We start from the raw sequence: 24,130 nt of genomic DNA, 5'->3' as shown, positions 1-24,130 counted from the left end.
TGTGACATCATTTAAATGGTGTGTGTGATATTTTGTAGCATAGAATGTTGAACATTAATTACTCTGTTTGGGATTCTTGGGCATTGGCTAATTCAATGAGGTCAGATTTAAATCCAGAAAGGTCACGGGTGGTCGCTACACCAAATAATCTGCTCAGAATGTCTCCTCCAAGATAAAAGTTCACTCATGAACGACCTACGGGTGTTTGGTTAGGGAACGACTCTTGGAGATGAGAGAACTGAAATCGTACATAATCCAGTTTCCAGCATATGGGTAGGTAGAGTGGGTACCAAAATGCATCTCTAGGATGTTGTTCCTGGATAGCTGATAGAAGGCCCTGTAATTCTTCTAGCTGGTGTGCAAAATCAGACAGGGCGATAGCCACTGCGGCCAGTGGCTCTAGTTCGTAGCGCAAGGAGACTACATCTCTCACCACCATTTCTCGCCTCCCGTGCCAACCAAGGCCACCGGCCGTATAACACCATCTTCATGACTCAGTCCAGACCCGACCAGAGTCAGCGCTGCCAGCATGTAGACCCACAACATCTTGCCTATAAAACAGGTTGAAGTTAGAGGTGATGTTAATAAAGAGGATTCACCTCTTCCCATCCGATCACCGCTTCCCGTCCGATCAGCGAAGTTAAGCAACGTTGGGTCTGGTTAGTACTTGGATGGGTGACCGCCTGGGAACACCAGATGCTGTTGGCATCCCTACGTGTCAAGTGGGGTTGGTGGAGGATTAGTGCCCCTCCCTGTAAAACAATTAACTCTAAGCCGGTGGCCACCCCGTTTGTGATACATGGCGTCTGGCAATGAATGAATGATGAATAACGAGAGTGTGAGATGATAATGTTATGTAAGAGACTTGATGGCAGAACGCAATTTTTGTACGATAGTTATTAATAGTAGGGGAAGGTGGCGTCTTGCTAACAGAAGTGTGTGAAGAAGCGTCAGAAGAAGGACTTGAAGAAGAAGCATCTTGTTGAGGAGAAGATGAGGCCTTTCCTAATGGCTCCTCCAATACTATGCCCCTCGATGCACGTTTGAGATCATCGGCATGCACCCATGTTGTCTCTGCTTTGGACAGATCTTTTATTTCGAATTTATTGCCCTTACGAGATATGACACGGAAAGGACCCAAGAATTTACTGTATATTTTGTAATGTTGCTCGTGATCTAGGGCAAAAACTAAATCACCTACTTGGATGGTAACACCGGAGGCAGCGGCGTGTTGTTTACCTACTACAGTGTTTCTGCATTTGTGAGGGCCAGATTATCCTGAACATACTTATGAATCTTCTGAAACTTTGATAGGTGAACCCTTACATAATCATTGTGATTGTGGATCGGATCAGATTTAGATTGCAATAAGGAATAAGGTAGTCTTTTGTCAAAGCCATAGATGACAAAGAATGATGTTTCACCGATTGACTTATTGATGGATGAATTAATTGATGCAGCTACCTGCAGGATCCACTCATCCTAAGTGGAACTCTGATCTCCCACTATGTGACACAGACTCTCCAATATCTTTCTATTCTGGTGCTCTACTAGGCTATTCGAGGCTGGATGATGGGCAACTTTATCGCATTTCCTAATTCCGTATCGAAGACAAATATCTTCCAGCAGTGAATTGTTGAACTCTGACCCGTTATCAGTTAGAATGACTTCTGGGGTTGTGAAAGGGCAATTGACGGAATTAACAAAAGCATGTGCCACTGCATTAGCAGAATTGTCACGCAATGGGGCTAAGATGATGAATCTGGAGAAATGATCAACTACTACTAATAGATAGACGAAGCCAGATTCTGTACGAGGCTGCTTCAGAAGATCAAGGGAGACAGTTTACCAAGGCCTTGATGGTACTGGGTATTGCAGTATAGGAGTAGGTTGATCGGTTGTTCCTTTATAACAAGCACACGATAAACATGCATCGCAGTGCGCTTCTATATCCTTTCGCATAGTGGGCCAATAATACGAAAGATGTTCCTGCCATAAGCTTCTGTCTTTACCAGGGTGTGACACGTGAGGGGTGTCGAGGATTAAATGAAGAGCAGCAGGGATCAAGTCTGTTGGAATGACTAGTTGCTTAACTTCACGATGAGGTACATTGTTACCTTTGATTACCGAGTGTTCATAGAGCAATTCATTGTTGAGGAAGTAATCAGATACAGGGACTGGTAACTTGGGCTAGGAAGACTCATCACCGGACTCTAGAAGTATATGACCTGTGACCATATAGGATCAACACGCTGGAACCAACGAAGTGTGTCATAATTGAACACCAAATTTACGTCACAACCAATTGAGACTGTGGCTACATGCTGACAGAGGGCATCGCCTACAACATTTGACTTTCCAGGAACGTATTCAAATGTTGGATTATAGTCATTATCAGTGATCGCCCAACGTGCAAGTCGACCGGTAAGTTATCGTCCCCAAAACAGGTCACACAGGGGAAGATGGTCTGTTTGGATGTGAACAGGGTAACCGTATGTGATGCGGCGAAAATGTTTCAGGGATCAAACCATGGCAAGAGCTTCCCAATGAGTTACACTGTAATTATTTTCTGCGGAGTTTAACACACGGCTGGCTTAGGCAACGACACGTTTCTTTCCTTTGGAGTCATTTTGCATGAGAACGGCACCAAGGCCCATTCTGGAAGCATCAGTACAGAGAAGAAATGGTTTTGAATAATCAGGGAATGCCAAAACCTGTGCTTGTGCAAGGGCAGATTTCAGGGTTTTAAAAGGCGTATCCATCTTTAACAGTTTTGTTAATGACACAGCTATTTTGGCGTACCCTTTGATGAAACAACGATAGTAGCCACTAAGGCTGAGAAAACTGCATACTGCATCGGTGTTGATGGGAGTAGTGAAGTTTGTTACGGCACTGACCTTGTCATCTGATGTATGAATTCCACGAGCATCGACGACATATCCGAGGAATTGTAGCCTCTTACGTAAAAAAAATGGCACTTTGACAGTTTGATATTAAGTCCAGCTTGTTTGAGCCTAGTGAATACCCTGGCCAATTTTTCTAAGTGTTCTACTGAGTGACTAGCGATTATGACATCGTCTAGATAAGCAAAGACTGAGTGACCTATCATGCCAACAAAAACTGTATGAATTAGCTGCATGAATGCCAATGGTGCATTTCTCAAGCCGAATGGGAATCTACGGAATTGGTAATGACCGGATGGGGAGCTAAAAGCAGTGATTGGACGAGCTGATTCCTCCATTTCTACTTGCCAGTAGCTACTCAAAAGATCTAGGGAGGAGAAAACACAATTGTTTTCTCCCAAGGATTCCAAGAAATCAGTGAGTACAGGAATTGGGAATTTGTCCGGGGCAGTCAGAGCATTTATGCGTCTGTAATCTATCATTGGTCGTAAGTCACCACCTTGCTTTGGAACGAGAGATAGTGGACTGTTCCACAGGCTGTCAGAGTGTTCGATGACGTTGGAGTCTAACATGCCTTGAATAAGACGATCAGCCTGTTGGCGTTGGCTATGTGGTAAACGTAGGTAGGGTTATATACTGGCTGAGCAACAGGCTGTAATGTAATATTGTACTGGATTAAGCTAGTTTTGCCCATGTTCTCGCCGGGTAGGGCTACTACTTCACGATAGTCTCACAAGAGATTAAACAACTGACTTCAGTACTCTGTATAATCACTCTGTTTCACATGAGATTCAAGATTAGATGGAATGTCAGTGGACTGAGCAACTGAGCGCACATCTGCAACAGAGAGTGGGAAGTCCTGGCACACATGTACTGCCGCTGGATATACCAAGAAATCACCAATCTGTGTCTCCGTATGCAGCTTGAGTGGGGCATTAATAGTGTCGGCTAAGTAGCATAAGCTATCCTCCAACACGGTACACAATGCCGACTCATAAGTTAAGCTGTTCACACAACGCGTCTCAGGTAGGGTTAGTACATCCACTCCTCCTTTCGCACCAACAACACGAACAGAGACTTTGGTAAATTTATGTGGTAACAAAATTGTGCACTGATTTGTTACTGCACATCTTGTCTCTGTGCATCGTAAAACATCATTCAAACTATGTGAGGTAGCTAAATGAGACGTGTCTTAGTCGGCAATTGTGCCACTGTTAGAGGGGTTGACATGATCCACTATTGAACGCTCAGAGGGTGTATCCACTGGTGAATGCCTAGACAATGTAGCACTAGATGTTAGTGAATTTGGCTGTTTAAGTAGCGGTGTATCTGCCCCTTTACTCTCGGTAATGGTGGGGTCATGTGAGAGTGAATAACTGAGTTTATTTGGAAGAGTACCGGACGTGCGAAGTCCATGCTAGATACTGGGAACCCGTTAATGTCTATACTACCACAAACAAGTAATAGGGCAATTGCTTGTCGAGCCATTGTTGGAAGCCAATAAGAATACCTACTGGATATCTAAGATCTTTGGTTACATGAAATTCTGTGAAAAAAGGTGTTAAGGCTCTATCAAGTTGTACGTCGAAAGTGACTTTTCCCTTGACTTGAAATTCTGAGCCATCCACGCTGCATAAGCGAATGTCAGATGGTTCGAGGAGCCCAGCCCTTTTACTTGTTCCCCTAATTCTGTTTAGAGACGTATCAGAGATCAGTTTTACCATAGATCCGGTCTCCATGAAGAAAGAGCATTGTACCCCTTCGCTCCATTCTAGAATAACTAAGTCAAAGAAGTTATAGGCCCTACCTGGCGAATGGGGAGCTGATCTTTTGTTACCTTATTTTCTGGTATGGGCGTATCTTTCGTTGTTATGTTACATTCTTCCGATGTGGGCTCTCCTCTTCCCCCGACTGGCGGCTCTTAGGGTAATGACACTCATCACTGGAGTGAATTGTGCTGTTTTTGTGATCTTTGCACGTAAGACGACGGGATCGTGAAAGTGTGCACTGCCGCCCCCTTGAGCGATGTTGTCTTTGATTGCGGGCACAACCGGACTTTCGATGACCGACTTTACTGCAGTGCCAGCTCACAACCAAGGATTGTTTGCCCCATTGCATAATAGACTGGTCACGACCACTGGCTGGTGATCAGTACTGTGAGTGAGAACGATTACTATGTTTCCCTTTCGTAGTTGACCGCGAACGTGAGTAATCTGATGAAGTGGTGGACGTGTGTAGTACTTTCGCAATAGCGCCCGCAGAGTGAGAGACTGAGGTATGAGTACTGGCCTGGCGAGTGACGTTTGATCCCGATCTTTCTACTATTGTCTTTGGGGTGTTAACAATTTTTCACATGGATTAAAACCAATCTGTAGGGCTATTTCCCGCTGGTGATCAATGAACCAATTCATAAATCTTAGGTAACCCAGCAAATCTCTAAAACTGTCTAGTGTTACCATAAGCTGGCCATTGATTTCAGTTACCCACTGTTGAGTGTCATACAACAATTGGCGCATCTCAGAGCTCGTCGCTTTCATCGCAGCGGCCACCTCATTTACTCTTGCATCTTGTAAAGGTATTTTCATATCTCTTCCATTTGTTTGATGAGATTAGTCAAATCAATGAGAAATGCGGCATTGGAATGTTGACAATAAAGCTGAATTAATTGTTAGATGCATCGAATGTATGACAATCTTCGAAGTGCCCTGCACGAATTGCGGCTCCTATTAGTGATCTGCCATGGTGTAATCGACCCATAAATAGCCTTTCAGAGGTTCAGTTGTGATTTGCTAATTGTGAATGTCTGTTTCGACCTCTCTGAGGAAGTCGTAAACTGAGACTGTACTATCCTCTCCTGTAAATCTGGGGCGGTTAGCATCGTCCAAATATAGAGACTGTGGAGAGGGGGCTGGATTCGCCATCGTAGGAAGAGTGTGAGGTTGCGAAAGTGTGGAAGTAGTCACTGTAGTAAGTTGAGACGGTGCGTGAGAAGGCCCTATTGTAGTGGCAGTGGTGTGTTGGGGTTGTTGGTGGTGTATGTGTAGTAGAAGATAAGGAGAGAGGCTTTGGTGAAGGCTGTGGGAATTCTAGAGAATCAACTGAGGAAGATGATAGGGTGTCTGGTTTTAATTTATCTGAAACAGCAGCAGCAGTGGTAGGGTTGGTATAAGTGGTAATGGGTGTGGTAGGAGTGGTAAGAAGAGTAATAGTAGCAGTAGCAGTTGTAGTCAGAGGAGTTGCTTTATTCATGTTATATGATTTGTCACTACGAAGATACGTTACACTATCATACATTACCAGCATTTTCACTGTCAGATTCAACTGGGGAGAATTTACCCTAAAAAAAAAAAAAAAAAAAAAAAAAAAAGAAACTCATTAAAGAAGAGGAAGAAAATGAGTAAATAAATGAATGAATGAATAAATGAATGTATGGATGACTGAATGAATGAATGAATGAAAATATAACATATGAAGAAATATAATTTATATACAATGAATATGAGTGGGATGAATGTGTTATGTACAGTGTAGTGTGAAGGGAACTGAATGAAAATGAGACGAAGCAGGAGTGAGTGAACGAGATATTCTGAGTGAACGAGAAATAAGGGACGAGGAATGCAGTGAACGAACAGGAGTAAATGAATAATATAATCACAGTCTATAGAGATAGCACACCATCTCTGTAGAAAGGAATCGAGTAATCTGATGAGATAAGAAAATGCATGAAGATGCACACACAAAAAATAATATTCACAGTGTGCTTATGATAAGAATGTGGTTCACTCGAAAGCAGGCTTTAGAGTTGGGCAGCTCTCCGGGCAACTCCCTCCTTCCATGGAAGGCGTTGATTGGGCAGAGGAGTCCGTGGCGTAACTGGGTGGCACTGAGGTACCGGGCGAGGTGAGAAGCTGATAGGAGCGCAAGGGTGTGATGTAGCTGTCCGTGAGTGACCACGCTTTCTTTTTCGTGACGTCAAGGCTGGCTGGTACGGGGGGAGTGACGATGCACAGCGTTAGGCAGCGGTTGTGGCAGCTCCCTGTAGTGGGGGGTTGGTTGGGGTAATAAGGGCTAAATCACTAAGCCCGTGCAGCATGGTAAGGTAATAATGGGTTGCACAGGACTGGCAGTTCAGGCAGGTGTGAGGTTAGTGGTGGAGGCTCACTGTGGATGTGGTGGCGTGGTGGTAGGTGGGGGTTTGGGTTAGATAGTCCCGTAATAGAACCACAGCAGAACCACACAAAGACTGCAAAGAGGCTGGAGCTGGGGGCAGAGACAGACTGTCGTCATGGGAGGTGCAGCAATGTGGGGCAAAGTGGGCAATAGCACTAAGGTTGTCCACAGAAGACGTGAAATGACGTTTGTCCCACTCACTATCCACCAAATATTAAACCCTCACTCGTCAGTTGTAGGTGAATCCAAAGTCTGGGGTGATTTTCTGATTATTTATTATGCGCTCATGTACACATCTTCCCTCCACCACACCAGTCCTGTAACTAAGGGAGAAGGAGCCGACACGCTTCTCTTGAATTGAGGATGTCAGCAAAATTTGAAGTAGGCCAGACCTTAGGTAAGGGATTTAGGGCACGTCTGCCCTATTTAGAGCACTTACAGACTACTGGTAGAGCATACAACATATTTACATATTACTGTATTACAAATAGATACACCACATTTGGCTCTCCTCTACTTCCACTGATCCACCTGGTGAACAAGCCTACATCTTTTCTATCCTTAATGACCTAGAGCAGCTTGTACAGCACCCTACCCATATCCCTGACTGCCTTGGAGAGAGCTCCAAGATACTTGACCTCTTCCTTACAACTAATCCTGCTTACACTGTTAATCTTTCCTCTCCACTGGGCTCCTCCAATCACAACCTTAACCTGCCCTATCGCTCCAGTACGACCTGTGGACCCTCCAAAGAAACGTCGACTCTGGCACTTTGGAGCATATTTCCTATCACAACATTCTTTCTGATCGTCAATATGGGTTCCGTCAGGGAAGCTCCACTGGCGATCATCTCTCCTACCTTTCAGACTCCTGGTCATCCTCCTTTCGGGACTTTGGCAAAAACTTTGCCATTGCACTTGACATCTCAAAGGCTTCCAATCGAGTCTGGCATAAATCTTTAATTTCCACACTACGTTCTTACGGTTTCTATCCATCTATCTGTGCCGTTGTCTATGGCTTTCCTTCTGGTTGTTCTATAGCGGCTTTTGTAGACGGCCATCGTTCTTCTTCTAGATCTGTCAACAGTGGTGTTCCTCAGGACTCTGTCTTATCAACAGCTCACTTCTTTTTATTCATCAATGACCATCTACGCTGTACATCTAACCCTATCCACTCGTTCACTGATGATTCCACCCTTCACCTTTCGATTCGGTTCCCGCAACGTGCATGTCAGCAGTTACTTCAACAAACAAGGGATGAGGCTATGGCACACCTAATGTCTTACTTGGCTCGTATCTCTGACGGGGGTAAAAATATAAATATTTTTTAAATTCATCAAAAACTCAGTTTTTCACCTATGAACCCGACAAAATCTTCCACAGGACTACTCACCAATATTTAATAATATCTAGCTCAATCCTGCATCATCTTTGAACATGTTAGGGGTTTCATTCACTTCGGGACATATCTTGGAAATATCATGTTACTTTTCTTGTAAAATCTGCTTCCAAGAGATTAGGTGTGCTAAGCCGACTCCGTACCTTCTTTACCCCTGCACAGTTGTTGACTTTATACACGGGTTTTATTCGCCCCTGTGTAGAGTACAAGTCTCATGTGTGGGGAGGCTCCCCACATTCAGCTCTTCTCATTAGGGTGGAGTCAAAGGCCTTTCGTCTCATTAACTCTCCTCCTCTTACTGACTCCCTTCAACCTCTGTCTCTTCGACTCACTGTTGCATCTTTAACTCTTTTCTATCGCAACTTCAATGGTCACTACTCCTCTGAACTCTCTGCTTGCATCCCTTCACCTCTACAACGGGAGCGTAGCACCCGTCTATCAACAAACTCTCATCCCTTTTCTGTCCAACTCTCAACTTCAGGAGTTAACCCTTACTCCCAGTCCTTCATTTATGCAACAGATCAACTCTGGAACTGTCTCTCTCTGTCTGTATTTCCTACTTCCTATGATCTCCAGTCTTTCAAACTCAGTGTGTCCAGGCATCTCAAAATGAAAGGATCTTGAATTTGGCTCTCTTTCGCATTATTTTTTTTCTTAGAAGGAATGGTGTGCGGGCTCATGGCCTTTGGTATCTTCTTCCTTGGGTTAAAAAAATCAGATCGTGACGAAACTATACCAGAGAAATACTATGTAATTAATGATTCCTGTAGTTTATTGACACTTGTTGTGTTATAGATATACTTTACCACTTTTCATTCTTTCCTATGAAATTTCCATGTCACTTTTTCCATGCTGCATGGTGGTCTTTCTCACTTTTTACCTGCCAGCTTCGACTGGAGGGTTTGCTGGATGGAAGGGTGGGGGGGGGACCTTCTTGCTTTACTCCCCTTACCTTCAATTTGTAGAAGTATATATCATAACGGCAGTCTTCTCTGTAGGAAGCAGCCTTGAAAGGACCATTAGGCCTGTTGCTGTTTGCTTTCCTTTGCACTCTCTTGACGGTGGTTAATAGTGCTGAAGTTTTGATATGTAAATTGTAAGGCAAATAGGAGGATTGCTGGATCTATGGGTCTGAGCGCCCCGATTGTTGAAACTATACCCAGAGTCAGAGACATAAAATATACAAATATTTTCCCTCTCCCCAGCACCCCTCTCCATACTTTATGTTCTCGTTGCTTCCTCTTGTTAGTCTGTCTATTGCCAGACTCCTTAATCCCGTAAGGGGTGGCCAGAAACAAATCTCCTCGGTGTCGCCCTGTCCCCCGACATTTCACTGCCCTGCTCCCAGCCCACACCGCCGTCTCTCATATATATACACCTCTCCACTTCATCCCTCCATCTCATCCTTGGCCTCCCCCTCCCTGTCCCCTCCTCCACCTCACTCTCATACACTTTCTTCGTCAGTCTCTCATTCTCCATCCTCTCCACATGGCCAAACCACTTCATTGTGTTTCTCCTAACGCTTAACACATGCACATCCACACCACAAAGCTCATTCACATCTTGTTAGTAATTTCTCTTTATAGCTTCCCCCTCTATTTTTCCCTGTCTCCCTTTTCTTCTCTGTCTTTCATCTTTCACCTTATTCCTGTTCCAATCCTACTTCCTTTTCTTCCTCCTCTCCTCCTCTTCCTTTTCTTCCTTCCTCTTGTCGTCCTTCTTCCTTCTTCCTCCTTCCCATCGTTCTTCCCCTCCCCGTTTCCTCCCCTTTCCCACATTTCTCTTTCATCTTCTCTCTCTCTCTTCTTTTTATCTTCCTTTCTTCTCTTGCTCTTCTTCCTCCTCATGTCCTCCCTTCTTGGCTGTCCTTTCTGATGATTTCCTACCTCTTTTTGTACCTTTCTTTTTTCTAATTCTTCCCTCCTCTTCCATATTATTCTCCCTTTCTACCTTAAATTTCTCTCTTTCTTCCTCCTTATCTCCCGTTTCTCCTTCCACTTTTATTTCCCCCCTATTGTTTTTTCTTCTCTAGAATTTCCATTCCCCACCGACTTCTTCCCTCCTGCCTCCTTCTTGTTTTTCTTCCTTCCTCCATATTCTTCTCATTCTCCGACTTCGTCTGTTTATCAGAATTGCTTTCCTCCTTTCTCTTTCCTTTCCTCCTCTCTCCTTCCCTCCATTTTCCCTTCCTTTCGCTTCTTCTTCTACTTTCCTTCACTCCCCTTCCCCGTCTCGCTTTCCTACTTTCATTCCATTTTCCCCTCCTTCTCCTTCCCCTCCCATCATTTTCGTTATTTCCTCTCTTCGCTTATCTCATTCCTTCTGTCTCTTTTCTTTTCCTCCTTCTCATCTCTGCCTTCCCCCTTCCCCCTGCCCTCCCTTGCATCCTCCCTGAACTCCCTCCTCTCCTCCATCAGTTTTCCTATTCTGTTCCCTCCCCTCATCCTCACTTTTCGCCTTCCTTCCTTCTCCACTTCCCTCCCTCTCTTTTTCCCTCTACCCCACTTCCCCTAGTCATTCCGTATTCATAAGCGTCTACAAACTGAATTCCATTATGTTAAAAAGCATACGGGGTATATTTTTTGAAAGATGAGGTGTTCCGTGGAATATTATTCATACGTCACTTTTATCCATCAACACTATAACAAAGATGATGTTTTATATTCCATTCATGCATCTCGTCAAACATATTCCTTCAGTTCTGGCGAGTCGTTCGAACGGCGTGATTAGATAATATTTTCAACAGCTCCTTCAGTACGAAAGATATTTACAAACAAGGATAAAATAATACATTAGTAGATAGAGAAGTCCTTGGAAACTGCTAACCCTACCTCATCACCTGAAGATCATGAAAATGAAAGAGCCTTATTGGTGATTAATGTTAGCTGATTTTTTTTTTCTGTGTTAGTACAGTTTCTTCCATCAAGACGTATGAACATGCTACTGGATTATAGGATTTTAAGGTTAACACCTGAATATCCTCCTGTTGTTCAGAACAGATAGAAAAAAGTCTAAGTTTTAGAAATATAACATCAGACCGCAAACACTGAATTTACTTTCAGTGACAGGAAGAAGAAAATAATACTGCATGAGTGTGTAACATCGTGTGAAATTTTGAACTGAGATTATACAATTCCGGGAAATAGGTCAAGAATATGCGAAGGAAAACTGCATTAAGTAAGGAGTGACAAAGATGAGAGAAAGTAGGCTACATATTCCCTATGAGAGTATCGACTTTTTGGAACCAGATACCAGATAAAGTTGTGTGTGTGTGTGTGTGTGTGTGTGTGTGTGTGTGTGTGTGTGTGTGTGTGTGTGTGTGTGTGTGTGTGTGTGTTTTAAAATCATTCAGAACATATAGAAAACGAGTGCAACACAACCTTATAAAAGTAGAGTTATCTAAAAACACTTTTGTATAAACCGATGAGCTTAGAACACCTTTCTGTAATGGCTCAACACATTCGCCAAGGGTATGAACAAGTAGTATCCATCCTCAAGAACCAAACCAGCGGCAACAGACATAGACAAGTCATTTGATACAATATCAAGACATATCCCACATGATATTAATCTTGAACACAAACATGTACAAGCATGACACCTTTCATTCAGGTAAATGAAGCCGAGTTCCCAATTAAAGCCAAAGATCCAAATATGGACAACTTACCCAGTGGTGACCCTTAGGAATTAACCATCTTCTCCTCACTTTTTAGCCCTTTCCTCCATGGCCCAGCAACACCTTCTACAAAAGTTCTGCCCTATGCTAACTACTTGGCAACACTCTAAAACTCAACATGCAGCAAACCAGCTCTGAAACTGCTTTCACACACAAGAACACATGTTCGTGCTTAATAATGAGACTGTTTTACCAGACAGACAACAAAATTTCCCTTTACTCCAGCCAGACAAGAGCCGTAAATTCGCTTAAAGTCATACGATTTAACCAATTACTATCATTAGACAGAAATCCTTGAAGTCTTGAAAGTATTCAAGCTATACACGTGATCTTTTCTCAGCACGTAAAAAATTTCAGTGGAAAGGTCTTTTTTCAACTGGATGCCATGAACATACTCAAAAGGCGCAACAGTACACAAACAATTTATCCATGCAACAATAATTTATGCAGTCATAAGCAGTGTCCCCATCTTAGATGCCACAGACGTAGAAAAGAGTAAAATGGGTAAATATAGCATTTTCAATAATAATGCGATATTCAGAGACCTAATATATAGATCACATTCACCATGAGTCATAAGTACTCTTAGTCAAAGAGCATCTGAACATCATTAGGCTCGATTATTGCATCAGAAGAATCCATTCAATCGATAAATTTTACTTTCCATTATTTTTCATACACACACACACACACACACACACACACACACACACACACACACACACACACACACACACACACACACACACACACACACACACACAAATCATAACACTATACAACATACCTCAACCCTGTGTAGAGTACAACTCTCATGTGTGGAGAGGTTCCCCACATACAGCTCTTCTCAGTGGGGTGGAGTCAAAGGCTTTTCGCCTCATTAACTCTCCTCTTCTTACTGGCTCCTTTCAACATCTGTCTCATCGCCACACTGTTACATCTTTATCTCTTTTCTATCGCTACTTCAATGGTCACTGCTCCTCTGAACTGTCTACTTGCATCCCTCCACCTCTGTGACTGGTGCGTAGCATTCGTCTAGCAACAAGCTCTTTCCCTTTCTGTCCAACTCTCTAATGAAAGAATTAACCATTACTCCCAGTTCTTCATGTATGCAACAGGTCAGCTCTGGAACTGTCTCCCTCTGCCTGTATTTCCTACTTCCTACGGTCCCCAGTCTTTCAGACGCAGTGTGTCCAGGCATCTCGAAATAAACAGATTTTGAATTTGGCTCTCTTTTGCATTGTTTTTTTTTTTTTTCTTGGAAGGAATGTTTGCGGGCTCCAGGCCTTTCACAAAAAATATATTCCGGATCCAGAATCTGTAATATGATCCGGATCGGTCCGAAAAGTTAATCGATTGTTCCCTGGGACATGAACTAGCTACCTACCAACTTTGGTCCAAATCTCTCTTTTAGTTTTTGAGTAATCCTGCTAACATACAAAAAAGCAAAGAAACAGGGGGGACACATATTTACCTTGTCAGAGAGAATAAGACTGAAGTCCGAATATCTATCTATGTATCTATAGCCTGACGCCCTAATCCCGCAAAGGGTGGCTGCAGACAAAACGTCTCCAAGTCGCTTTGTCACCCACCATTTGACTACCCTCCCCCCAACTCACCCCCCTCTCCCTCATAAACCTCTCAACTCCATCCCTCCACCTCATTCTCGGTCTACCCCTCCCTCTCCCTCCCTCCACCTCGCCTACATACAACCTCTTAGTCAGTCTTTCATTCTCCATTCTCATCACATGTCCAACCCACCTCAGTGTATTTCTCCTAATCTTCTCAACCACATCTATATCCACCCCACAACGTTCCTTCACTTCTTCATTCGTCAACCTGTCCCTCCACGTCATTCCACATGCTCCTCTCAAGTAACTCATTTCCACTGCTCTCACTCTTGACTTGTTCCCATCTTGCAAGGTCCACGCCTCGCTTCCATAAGTCAGGGTAGGGATCACAATACTATCATGCAGTGAATTCTTAACTTCCATACTCACCTCCCTATTTCTCATCACTGCTTTCAGTGTACCAACAACCTTCCTTCACTGCTGTACCCTTTCACGCACTTCATCCCCCAAAGTTCCATCCTTACTCATCACACTACCCAAGTGCTTGAATGCACTCACATTCTCCATATCCTCACCATCCAACCTCACTGCACACTCTGTGACTTCATTCCTCTCAAACACCATAACTTTGCTTTTGTTTACATTAACTTTCAGATTCCTCCTCCTACACACTGTCCCAAATTCATTCACCAAACCTTGCAACTCCCATTCATCTTCACTCAAAAGTACTGTATCATCAGCAAACAGCAACACCGGAAGCTTCCAAATCTCACCCTCATTCATTAGAGCCACCCCCACATCCACTTCCCTACCCTGCACCTCCTTTACAACCCCATCCATGTATATATTAAACAGCCATGGAGACATCACACAACCCTGTTTAAGTCCCACATTGAGATCAAAGAACTCACTCAGCTCACCATCAACTCGCACCGTAGTCCTAGCTCCCTCGTACATACTCTTCACAGCACTCAGCAATTTCTCCTCCACTCCATATATTCTTAATACCTTCCACATACCTTGCCTATCTATTCTGTCATAAGCTTTCTCCAAGTCCATGAAGGCAGCATACACTTTCCTTCCCTTCTCTAGATACTTCTCCACTAAACATCTTAGAACAAATATCTGATCTACACACCCTTTTCCCTTCCTAAATCCCCTTTGTTCTTCTTCAACTAGCTCCTCTGTCATATGCCTAACCCTATCAATGAGTATTCTACCATATATTTTACCAGTCACACTAAGAAGGCAAATACCCCTATGGTTACCACATACTTCTCTCTCTCCTTTTCCTTTGTATAAAGGAATAATTATACCTGATTTCCAGTCCTCTGGAACCCTTCCCTCTTCCCAAGCCAATCTACACAACTTCCATATCCACTCCACAACAATCTCACCCCCATACCTTAGCATTTCACCACACACTCCATGAATTCCTGGGGCCTTTCCCAGCTTAATATTCTTCATCGCTTCCACTACTTCCGCCCTACAGAGCTCTTCCTCACTCCTCTCATCTCTTCTTCTCCCAGCCATTCCCCAACCGCTTATACTCGCACTGCTCTCACTCTCCACATTCAACAAATCCTCAAAGTGCTCCTTCCATCTCCTCAGTTTCTCTCTCTTCTCCACCAACAATCTATTATTGCTATCTTTCACTCCCCTACTATTTCCCCTTTCACACTGCCTTACTTTCTTTACCTCCTTCCAAAACAATTTCTTACTCTCCCTCCATTTCACACTCAGATTCCTCCCAAACTCCTCATCCACTTTCTTTTTACTCTCCTTCACCAGTCTCTTAACCTCCCTTCTCCTGCTCACATATACCTCTCTCTTCTCTCTCTCATCTTCTCCCCTACCTCTACTCGCTAACCATTCACTATATGCCTTCTTCTTTTGTTCCACAGCTCGTTTCACCTCATCATTCCACCATGCTGTCCCTTGCACACCCTTGCATCTCCTCCTCACTCCACAAACTGCCTCACACGCTGCGCCTATCTCTTCCGTGAATATCTTACATACGTCTTCCACCCCTTCCATCTGCTCTAGCTCATACCTTTCCAGTCTTTCTTCCACTATGCTCTTATACTCTGTCATTTTCTCACTATCTTGCAATTTCTCCACTCTTCTCACCGGAGTTGCTTCCTCCTGTCTTTCCCTTCGTCTCATCAACCACTTTCTTTGCAGCTCTACCTTGGCCATCACTAAGTGATGGTCCGAGACTCCATTCCCCCACCCTCTCCACACTCTTGCATCCAACACTTGTCTTCTCCTTCGCTCATCCACACATACGTAGTCTATCATTGCCTTTCGTTCAACAAGTTCACCATCCATCCTCCTCATTACTCTCCATGTATACCGGTGGATCATCTTATGCCGAAAGTAGGTGTTGGCTATTGCCAACCCCTTACAAGCACAGATGTCCACCAAAGCACTTCCATTCCCATCTACGTCAGCTGGCTCACCCCACTGACCAACTACTCCATCCACTCGTAGATTCCCAACGTTGCCATTCATGTCTCCAATCAACAGCACTCTGTCGGTCCTCTCAAACTTGTCCATACACGCCTCTACACTCACCCAAAACTCATCTTTCACTCTTGCCACTCGATCCTCTGTCAGGGCATACACACATACAATCGCCCACGCTTGTATACCTACTTTCATCCTCACTCATACAATCCTTGCACCCACTGTTCCATACTCTCTTATATTCTCCTTCCACTTCTTGCTTATCATCAGACATACTCCCTCTCTTGCCCTCTCATTTTCATTGACTCCCGCACATATACCTAAACCATATTCCCATTCTCTCACCCTTTCACCTGACCATTTAGTTTCAGTCAATCCACATATATCCACTTTTGCATCCTCAAGCACCTGAACAATCTCTCTCTTTCTTTCACTTCATCATTCACTCCTCTCACATTCCACATTCCCACCCTAAGAATGTCCTTCGTCCGTTCCTTAGACGTCAACGTATGGTCCTTCCGGGTCCGAGGTGCTTTGTTCGCTTTTTTAGTTAGTTCTTTTTATGGGGTGGGGCACTAACCCACCACCAACCCTTTTAGTCGCCTCGTACGACAAGCAGGGATACTGGGGGAGTATATATATATATATATATATATATATATATATATATATCCCATTGGAGCCCAGTGTCCCGAGTATATATATATCCCATTGGAGCCCGGTGTCCCGAGTATTGGACAGAACTGGGATTTTTCAAGTCTTTATAAAGCAGGGAACCCCCAGGTAGGGACCTATGAGCTTCGCGACTATGAGCTGATAGGCGGAGGGCAGTACGCTTAGTACCCTCCCAGTGCCATGCCTCGCCCAGCACCCCTGAGATCCAATGGGTTAATGACTGGCAAACCTGTCAATCTCTTTAACACACTGGAGCCCAGTGTCTCGAGTATAGGATAGAAGTGGGATCTTTAAAGTCTTTATGAAGTTGGGAACCCCCAGGTAGGGATCTATGAGCTACGCAACTATGAGCTGATAGGCGAAGGGCGATACGCTTAGTACCCTCCCAGTGCCATGCCTCACTCAGCACCCCTGGGATCCAATGGGATATATATATATATATATATATATATATATATATATATATATATATATATATATATATATATATATATACAGTATATATATATATATATATATATATATATATATATATATATATATATATATATATATATATATATATATATATATAGCTCACTTGGTAAGCGCTGTACTCACGCAGTTGCATGCGCTGGTTCGAATCCTCGCAATATTTTGAGAGAGAGAGAGAGAGAACCATATTTAATATAACATTCCCTTTCAGTATTTCCAGATATAGCTCTTTTTCATCTACCTTTCCCTGTTCAATTTATATCTTAGCATTTACTACTCTCAGATTGTGTTTTGTTGGCTGTGTTCAATTTAGTATTAAGTGAAGGTGTCTGGAGTTAGTACTCGGATGGGTGACCGCCTGGGAACACCAGATGCTGTTGGCATAACGTTCTCCCTACGTCTCAAGTGGGGTTGGTGGAGGATTAGTGCCCCTCCCTGTAAAACAATTAACTCTAAGCCCTTGGTCACCCCGTTTGGGATACATGGCGTCTGGCAATGAATGAAAAAAATGATATATATATATATATATATATATATATATATATATATATATATATATATGTGTGTGTGTGTGTGTGTGTGTGTGTTTATAGATATATAAGGAATATCAATACCAGGGCTTGTAGGAACATCTTTAATGGTGACGTTTCGCAATATCTCATTGCATCATCAGACCTAAAAGTAATAATTTATTTTAGCTATGGTAAAAATATTTGTCTTTGATCAAACTTTGCGCGGAAAATAACTAAGAAATATTCTAAGGCAAATGGATATCCTACTTAAGTCATCAAAAAATAAAAACATTCATACACTAAAATGCACAAACCAGTGTAGTAAAAGCACGATATATATATATATATATATATATATATATATATATATATATATATATATATATATATATATATATATATGCCTCTGTCTCTGTCACCCTGTCTCTTTAAAACTCTGTCTATTGCCAGACCCCTTAATCCAGCAAAGGGATGGTCACAGGCAAATCACTTCCATGTCGCCCTGTCCTCTGCCATTTCACTGCCCTGCTCCCTGCTCACACACCCCTCTCTCATTTACTTCTCCACTCCATCCCTGCATCTCATCCTTGCCTTCGCCCCTCTCCCCCGCTCCACCTGTCACATACACTCTCCTCGTCAGTCTCTCACTCTCCATCCTCTCCACTTGGCCAAGCCACCTCAGTGTGTTTCTCCTAAGCTTCCTATCACATCCATATAACAATGCTCCTTCACTTCATTTGTCAGTCTATCTCTCCATGTGACTCCACATGCTCCTTCCAAATAGCACATTTCCACTGCACTCACTCTAGTCTTCTGTGAATCCAACAACGCCCAAGCTTCACTTCCATGTGGAAGAGTTGGTATCACTATGCTTTCATGCAGTAAATTTTTCACTTCCATGCTCACTTCCCTGTTTCTTATCACTGCATTCAAGGAACCAGCAACTTTTCTTCCTTGATGTACCCTTTCAACCACTTCTTCCTCTAAACTTCCATTCTCACTCATCACTCACATTTTCCATTTCCTCATCCAGCCGCACTGTACAATCACTGACTTTATTTCTCTCGATGACCAAAACTTTACTCCTCCCTACAGTATATTGACCTTTTGATTCCGTTTCTTACACGCTCTCCCAAGCTCATCCACCAAGCCTTGTAGCTTCCCTTCGTATTCATTTAACTACACAAAATCATATGCAAACAACAGTACAGGGAGTATCCAAACACTGCCCTCTCTCACTGGGGCTGCTCCAACACCCACTGCCCTATCTTGCATTTCTTTTATAACCCATCCATATACAGGCTGAACAAGCATGGAGACATGGCACATCCTTGTTTCAATCAGACCTTCAAATAGAAACATTCACGCAGTTCTCGATCCACACGCACTACAGCCTTAGCACCTTCATACATACTCTTCACGACATCCAGCAACTTCCCATCTACTCCATATACTCTTAATACTGTCCACAGTCCTTGTCTATCCACCCTGTCATATGCCTTCTTCAAATCCATGAAGGTTGCATACAACTTCTTTCCCTTCTCTAGGAACTTTTCGTCTAAAGATCTAAAAATGAATATCTGCTCTACACAACCTCTTCCCTTCCGAAAACCTCCCTGTTCTTCTCCAACTAACTGCTCTGTTATTCCCCTAGGTCTGTCAATAAGTATCCTACCATTTACACTACCTAATACACTAAGAAGACAAATGCACTTATGATTACCACACACTTCTTTTGCCCCTTTTTCCTTGTTCAGGGGAATAATTATACCTGACTTCCAATCCTCCGGGACTCTACCTTCCTCCCTGGCCGATCTGCACAGCTTCCACATCCATTGTACGACTATCTTTCCCCCATGCTTCAGCATTTCACCACACACTCCATCAATTCCTGGGACTTTCCCCATTTTAAATTTCTTCATTGCTTCTACAACGTCCATCCTACTGATTTCTTTCTCTTCTCACATCCGTCCTTCTCCCAGCCATCCCGCAACCACTTATACTCACAATACTTTCATTCTCTATGTTCAACAATTCCTTAGCGCGTTCTCTCCATCTGCTTACTTTTTCTTCCTTCTCCACTATCAATCTACTATTTTTATCTTTCACTCCCCGACTACCTTCGGTGGTACCTTGTCTAACTCTCTTTACCTCTTTCTAGAACATTTTCTAAGTTTCCTCCTCTTTACACTCAAATTCCTTCCAAAATCCTTGTCCACTCTCTTCTTACTCTCTCTTACTAATCTCTTCACCTCTCTCTTCCTCTGTACATATAACTCTCTCTTCTGTCTCTCAGCTTCTTCTACATCCCTGTATCTCATCCACTCACTATATGCTTTCTTTTTTTCTGCCACAGCTTGCCTCGTCTCTTCATTCCACCATGCTGTTCCTTGCACCCCCTTTCGTCTTCTCTTCACCCCACACACCACGTTCCATGCTGCACAGATTTCTTATGTGAATATCTTGCATACATCTTCCACGTCCCCCATCTGCTCCAATCCATATTTACCCAATGCTTCTCCACTTCTCTCATATACTCTGCCTTTTTCCATCCTCTTGTAACCATTCCACCCTCCTTGAATGAACTACTTCCCCCTTGCCTTCCCTTCTATTCCTTCATTTGGACCTTGATTCTCACCACCACCAAAAAGTGGTCAGAATATCCACTCCCCCAGCCCCTATATGCTCTTGTACCCATTACACACCTCATCCTATCATCCACGCACACATAATCATTCATTGCCTTCCATTCATTCAGTTCACCACCTACCCTTCCCATCACTCACCATTTATACCTGTGGAACATCTTGTGCCTCAAAATGGTATTGGCTATCACCAACCCCGTTCCAGCACAAATGTCCACTAAAGCACTGCCATTCTCATCAATTTCTGCAGGCACACCCCACTCACCAACAGCTCCATCCACCTTCAACATTCCCTACTGTCCCATTCATATCTCTAATCAAAAACACTCTCTCATTCCTTTCATACTTTAACATGCATGCCCAGAACTCTTCTCGCACTCTGCTAGGATGATCTTGCGTTGATGCACACACACACACAATCATCCACATTTATAGTTCAACTTTCAATATTACCCACACAATCCTTGAGCCAACTGATCTATACTCTGTTATATTCTTCTTCTATCTGTTACTCACAACAATACACACAACTTCTATTGCCCTCACATTCTCACCTACTCCCACGCATATACTCCATCCATACTCCCATTCTCTCAAACTCTCACTTCCCCATTTCGTTTCAATTAATACACATACATGCACTTTTCCACCCTCAAGCACCTGGACAGTCTCTCTCTCTTTCACCTCATCATGTGCATCCCTTATGTGATATATATATATATATATATATATATATATATATATATATATATATATATATATATATATATATATATATATTTTATGCGAGGAAGAAGGAACCAAAGGCCATGAGCCCGCAGTTACAGTTCCCTCCAAGAGAAAAACAAAATACGATAGAGAGCCAAATTCAAGATCCGATCATTTTGAGATGCCTGGACACACTGCGTTTGAAAGACTGGAGATCATAGCCAGCAGGAAATACAGACAGAGGGAGACAGTTCCAGAGATGACCTGTTGCATAAATGAAAGACTGGGAGTAATGGTTAACTCTTGCATTAGAGAGTTGGACAGAAAAGGGATGAGAGTTTGCTGCCAGACGGGTGCTACGCGCCCGTCGCAGAGGTGGAGGAATGCAAGCAGACAGTTCAGAGGAGCAGTGACCATTAAAGTAGTGATAGAAAAGAGATAAAAATGCAACAGTGCGGAGAAGAGACAGAGGTTGAAGGGAGTCAGTAAGAGGAGGAGAGTTAATGAGACGAAAAGCCTTTGACTCCACCCTATTGAGAAGAGCTGTATGTGGGGAGACTCCCCACACATGAGAGTTGTACTCCACACAGGGGCGGAAAAAAACCCTGTATAGAGTTAAAAATTGTGCAGGGGTAAAGAAAGAGCGGAGTCGGCTTAGCACACCCAATCTCTTGGAAACAGATTATACAAGAGATGTAATATGATCTTTCCAAGATAAGTCCCGAGTAAATGAAACCCTAAGCATGTTAAGGGATGATGCAGGATTAAGCTGAATATTATTAAACATTAGTGGGTATACCTGTGGGAGATTTTGTCGGGTTGATAGGTGTAAGAACTGAGTCTTAGATGCATTAAAAACAACCATATTATTTTTACCCCAGTCAGAGATACGAGCCAAATCAGACCTTAGGTGTGCCATAGCCTCATCTCTTGTTTGTTGAAGTAACTGTTGAGATGGGTGTTGCAGGAACCGAATGGAAAGGTGAAGGGTGCAGTCATCAGCATATGAGTGGATAGGGTTAGATGTACAGCTTAAAAGATAGGACAGAGCCCTGAGGAACACCACTGTTGATAGATCTAGGAGAAGAACGATGGCCGTCTACAACAGCGGCTATAGAACGACCAGAAAGGAAGCTAGCGATAAAGGCACAGATAGAAGGATAGAAACCGTAGGAGGGCAGTTTGGAAATTAAAGATTTATGCCAGACTCGATCGAAAGCCTCTGAGATGTCAAGTGCAATGGCAAAGCTTTCGCCAAAGTCCCGAAAGGAGGATGACCAGGAGTCTGAAAGGTAGGTGAGAAGATCGCCAGTGGAGCGTCCCTGACGGAACCCGTACTGACGATTGGAAAGAAGGTTGTGATAGGAAAGATGCCTTAAAATTTTTCTATTGAGAATTGACTCGAAAATTTTTGAAATACAGGACGTTAAATCAATTGGACGATAGTTGGAGGGTTGGGACTGGTCACCCTTCTTTGGGACTGGCTGAATGAGAGCAAACTTCCGGCAAGAAGGAAAGGTACAAGTTGACAAACAAAGGCGAAAGAGTTTGCCTAGGCAGGGTGTAAGCACAGAAGCACAGTTCTTGAGAACAACAGCAGGGACCCCATCAGGCCCATATGCCTTGTTAGTACTGAGGCCAGTAATGGCAGAAAATACATCAACTGAAGAAACTTTAATGTCAGCCATGAGGAAGTCAGAGGGGGGAAGAGATGGAGGAACAGCACCGGAATCGTCTAAGATGGAATTGGAGGAGAAAGTCTGTGCGAAGAGATCAGTAGAAGAAATAGCTACAGAACCATCAGAGCAGAAAAGAGGAGGGAAGGATGATGAGGTAAAGTTGTCAGAAAGATTTTTGGCAAGGTGCCAGAAGGAGCAGGAAGAATTCGAGTTGGAGAGTTGAGAGCATTTAGTATGGATGAAATTATTTTTAGTGGAGCGAAGAACAGGCTTAGCACGATTCCAGGCAGAAACGTAAAGATGATGTGATTCAGGGGTGGGTTGGCTCCGGTACCTTTCGTAGGCCCTCTCCTTGTTGCGGACAGCATTAGAACAAGCGTGATTAAACCAAGGCTTTCTTGCGTTAGTCAAAGGATATGAGAAAGGAATGTATGCTTCCATGCCCGAGAGAATAACCTCCGTATTGTACAAGGCACACTCAGATGGCTCCCGGCCATGGAAGCAATAATCATTCCAGGGAAAATCAAAGAAGTACTGCCTGAGGGCCTCGTAGTCCGTGGCTCCAAAATACCACAGACGACGTTTCCCTGGAGGGTCCACAGGCCGTACCGGAGTGATAGGACAGGTAAGGTAATAAGGTTGTGATCGGAGGAGCCCAACGGAGAGAAAAGATTAACAGAGTAAGCAGAAGGATTAGTTGTGAGGAAGAGGTCAAGTATGTTGGGGCTCTCTCCAAGGCAGTCAGGGATATGGGTAGGGTGCTGTACAAGCACATTCTAGGAGATTTCAGAGAAAGGAGAAATGGATAGAATGTGTTCCATCATAGAAGTAAGATAGTAGAAGAATTTTTGATATTCACTAGAATTAGGGGATAAGTAAACAGCACAGATATATTTAGTCAAAGAATGACAGGAAAGCCGAAGCCAGAGTGTAGAGAATTCAGAAGAATCAAGTTCAGGAACACGAGAGCAAGATAAGTCGTTGCGTATATATACACAACAGCCACCTTTGGCTTTGAAATGAGTATAGAGAAAGTAGGAGGATACAGAAAAGGGTTTGCAGTCAGTTGCCTCAGACAGCTGAGTCTCCGTTACAAAAAGAAGGTGAGGTTTAGAGGAGGAGAGGTGGTGCTCAACAGAGCAAAAGTTAGAGGAAAGGCTGTGAATGTTGAAGAAATGAAGAAGAAGAGAATCAGACAGTGGTTCCAGGCACCTCGAGTCGTCACCGAGAGAGGGGCGGATGGTCGGGGC

This window comes from Coenobita brevimanus, chromosome 16 (genome assembly GCF_032717465.1).
Source record: "Coenobita brevimanus isolate Jiangsu-jjx chromosome 16, ASM3271746v2, whole genome shotgun sequence".
Classification (NCBI taxonomy): domain Eukaryota; kingdom Metazoa; phylum Arthropoda; class Malacostraca; order Decapoda; family Coenobitidae; genus Coenobita; species Coenobita brevimanus.
This window is presented reverse-complemented; position numbering follows the sequence as displayed.